General features: G+C 45.7%; 1 long non-coding RNA gene across 1 annotated transcript; it reads left to right on the top strand.

Annotated features, from left to right (window-relative positions):
- Positions 1-1,086: 1,086 nt before the first annotated feature.
- LOC137675789 (uncharacterized) lies at positions 1,087-3,249 on the top strand. Its single transcript, XR_011050002.1, has 3 exons — positions 1,087-1,267; positions 1,800-1,945; positions 3,214-3,249. It is a non-coding gene; the product is annotated as an uncharacterized lncRNA (long non-coding RNA).
- Positions 3,250-4,383: the final 1,134 nt, after the last annotated feature.

Raw genomic sequence — 4,383 nt, forward strand, 5'->3', positions numbered from 1 at the left:
TTTAAATGATGTACAAAAACTGTTGGGAGACCTCAATTGGGTGCGAACCCTGTGTGGTCTCACCAATGCTGAATTGGCACCTTTGATGCAATTGCTAAAGGGAGGAGGCGGTGCAGATGCCCCCCGCACATTGACACAGGAAGCTGAGCAGGCATTGAAACACCTGAGTACCAAAATAGCTATGGCATACACTCACCGTTGGGACCCAGATTACAGTATTGGAGTATTGGTTATCAATCACGATCGCCACCCCCTGGCATTAATTATGCAGTGGGTGACTGACAAGGATCCTCTACATGTGCTGGAATGGATCTTTTTGCCTATGCAACCAAAACGTACCATCACTACGAAAGTAGAGGCCATAGCACAACTTGTAATGAAAGGAAGGCAGAGGGTTGTAGAGATAGCAGGCGTCGAACCTGCTTTTTTGGTTATTCCACTGGTTGCAGAGCATCTACAATGGGCATTACAAAATTCCATACCATTACAAGTTACGTTATTGGATTATAGGGGCGAGTTGAAGGTACATCTACCCCCTCACAAATACTTCTCTGTGCTGCAATTGGGTCAATGGGAAGAATTACCAAAAAGGTCAGAACGTCCGGTCAGTGGTGTCACCGTTTTTACAGATGCTGGAGGCAAAGCTCAAAAAGCAGCACTAACATGGTTAGACAATGGGAAGTGGCATGATGTAATTTTATCTGACATTCAAGGGTCTACACAACAATTAGAATTGCGAGCTGTGGTGGAGGTCTTCAGGCGATGGAACACAGCACCTGTTAATGTGGTATGTGACTCTTTATATGTCGTAGGGATTGTCCAGAGGATGGAGCGTGCTCTGCTCAAAGAGATAGCTAATGAACAACTATACCAACTTTTTCATGAATTATGGCTTTTGCTGGCAGAGCGACTGCATCCATATTTCATCACACATATCCGTAGTCACACAGGACTCCTGGAAGGCTTAGCTGAAGGCAATGCTCGGGCAGACAAACTTGTCGCACCTGCCTGGGCTGCGCCTTCAATTGATCGCTTCGCTCAAGCACAACGATCCCATGCCTTTTTCCATCAATCTGCTAAGGTACTGCGGCGTCAGTTTGGGCTACGCAGTGCAGATGCACGTGGGATAGTCCAGTCCTGTCCAGACTGTCAACATCTTGGGGGTGGTTTAGCACCTGGTGTCAACCCCCGCGGTACTGGACTGTTGGAGATATGGCAAATGGATGTAACACACATCCCCGAATTTGGACGGCTGAAATATGTCCACGTGAGTGTTGACTGTTTCTCCCTTGCTACCTGGGCTACAGCACAAACAGGCGAATCCAGCAAACACGTTCAACGACACATGCGTTCTGCTATTGCGGCCCTGGGCATTCCACAGACGATTAAAACGGACAATGGCCCAGGCTATGTGGCACGTGCCACACAGGACTTTTTCCAACTGTGGGGTATAACACATGTAACGGGCGTCCCACATTCACCAACGGGACAAGCTATTGTGGAGCGCATGAATCAAACTCTGAAACACCTTTTACAAAAACAAAAAGGGGGAGAGCCAGGGCTATCTCCTCCTGACAGGTTGTGTAAAGCGCTTTATGTACTAAACCTTTTACGCTTGCTGCAGGACTACTCTGTACCTCCAGCGGTAAAACATGGTGCAGGGTTAAAGGGAGGTATGGAGGATTTTCAGAAAGAACAGGAACAAGCCAAAGTGATGGTAAAAAATGGGGTGACTGGTGTGTGGGAAGGTCCAATGAAATTAATAACGTTGGGTCGAGGGTATGCATGTGTCGTTACAGATACAGGAGCCAAATGGGTACCAGCTAAGTGGGTGAAGCCGTGGCTACAAAAACAACCTGAACTACAGGAGCCAACTCAGGATCTGCCTCGGAACACTGACCTCTCGAGAGATCCAGTGCCCTGACTGCGGGAAGTGTGAAAAAAGGTTTGCGTGGGAGGTATAGAAAAGGGAGCAAAAGGCGCAGTCATGATGAAGCAAGGGGTTGTTTTTTCTGTGTTAAGCCTGCTTAGGATCCTGGACCTGACAAAAGGTCATCAACTGATAGTCCTTCAACCTACACCGTGGAAGGGGAGTCACAACGTTTGGGTGACTCTGATGCGGAGCTTGAACCAGACGCAGTTTTGTGCCTCCTTAGCTCAGCCTGAACAACCCTTTCATACATTTCTAGTGGGGGTCCCCTTAAACAGATCTGAAAGTAAGGAGATAGTGGCAGGGTTGAATGTGCTGAAACAGAGCCTCTGTGAGAATGCAATGAAATGTGGCGAACATTGGGATTTATGGGACGATAGCTTGCCTGTCAGTCCCTTAGAGCCCCAAGAACTTGACATCCTAGGAACTTTAGAGGCGGAATCCTGTGTGTTTTTCAATTACACAGAGGGATCAAACATTTATCAGAACAACATAAAGAGATTACAAAATGTCACACCCAGTAATCCATTGTGGCAAAATGAATCTATCTGGTGTGCAAACGTAGGGCGCAGTCGAACAGAGCCAGCACCGGATTTGGCCATGCCTAGAAAATTACCAGAAGGTTTATTCCTAATTTGTGGAGATAGGGCTTGGCCAGGGCTGCCCAGTAAAAAACTGGGAGGTCCGTGTACCATAGGTAAATTAAGCTTACTAATGCCTACACGAAAGGTCATATTAAACCACACTAACCTACACAAGATTAAAAGAAGTGTCACTACCTTAGGGAAAGAATGTAAAGATGAGGTAGAACTATGGTCTAGGACCAAAGTAGTTCTTTCTTCTATTTTTGCCCCGGGTGTCGCTGCTGCACAAGGACTAACACAATTGCGAAATTTAGCTTGCTGGGTTGCAAAAAGAGCTGATCAAACTTCTAGAATTTTAGGAACATTAGCCAATGATGTAGATAGTATCCGACATGCTACCTTACAAAATAGAGCTGCTATAGATTTTTTATTATTAGTGCACGGTCACGGATGTCAGGAGTTTGATGGGATGTGTTGCATGGATCTGAACGATCATTCCAAGTCAATTCATAAGCAGATCAAAGAGCTCATGGATGCCACACAGAAAATACGGGAACAGCATGGGTTCCTGGATGACTGGTTGGGTAATTTGGGAATTGGAGGGTGGCTGGTCGGATTGATTAAAATGCTATTGATGGGATTGTTTGTGATTTGTATTATCATCCTTGTATTACCGTGTTTATTCTCCTGCTTGCGAAGGGCCCTGCAGCGGACGATAAACACGGCCTTTCTGGCTCAAGAAAAGAAAGGGGGAATTGTAGAGGGGTTTCTGGAGCAGAATGGTCATGTAATGAGCCAGAAGTATGAGAGTATGGAGTGAGGGCCTAGCTGCGTGAGAAGATTCATGTAGCTAGTGTCAACAAGCCGACCTTGGAGAGATGAGGAAAAACAGCAGCTGAGCAAACAAGAATTGAGGGAGTAGCCCGTGGGAACCGAACACGGAGGAGAAGAAACAAGAACTGATGGAGCCAATTAAGGAAGGACCAGTGGCAGAGCAGTGACCAATCAACACATCAAAGAAGAGTATGTTTAGTAATATTAACGAATAGCAATGCACATGCTTACAGCCAGGGAAAGTACAAAATGTATAAAAGGGACAGCTTATGCTTAATAAATGTCTTCACTTTGATTCACATTGGATTTTGTGGAGGCGTGTTCCTTCTCCTCAATGGAGGGACTGTGTTTGTATCCCTGAGGCAAAACTTGGAAAGTGCATTGTTTTCGTTGCCAGGTAAAGGCAAACTGGTCTTGGCTTTCTGAAGCAATGGCTAGCGAAAAGAAAGCATTAGCAAGGTCTATCACCACTTTTCAGGGTTGTAAACTTTTGCTGATTTTTTTATAAGTGTAACCGTGTCTGGTACCGTAAATGAATGGGGGGATGGGGGGTGGTGTGGTGTGTGGTGACTTTATTCAATTCTCTGTAATCTACAGTCATTCTCCAAGTGCCATCTGGTTTTTGAACAGGCCAAATAGGATTATTAAAAGCAGTCATAGTTTCCCTAACGATTCCCACTTATTGAAGTGCCTGAATGGTTTGGGTAATTTCCTTCTCCCCCCCCGGAATACGATACTGTTTCACGGTTATCACCTTGGCAGGCACAGGCAGCACAACAGGATCCCACTGCGGGAATGCACGCAAGACAGTTATAGATCGAATAGCAAATCCTGCTTGCGAAGTTCCAAAGCACAAGCAACCATTTAAAGTTTCAACTGTTCGTCCTGTCAACATATAAATACTCAAGAAATATTCTTTAATTGGGGCAATTAACACGGTCTCAGTAAATGGTGTAGCATTTTCTATTGTTAAGGTCACCTTAGCTTGGAGGGCGGGGGTCAGATTTCCCCCCAATCCAAAGATCTGTGATGTGG

Source organism: Nyctibius grandis, chromosome W, assembly GCF_013368605.1.
Source record: "Nyctibius grandis isolate bNycGra1 chromosome W, bNycGra1.pri, whole genome shotgun sequence".
NCBI classification, from domain to species: Eukaryota; Metazoa; Chordata; class Aves; order Nyctibiiformes; family Nyctibiidae; genus Nyctibius; species Nyctibius grandis.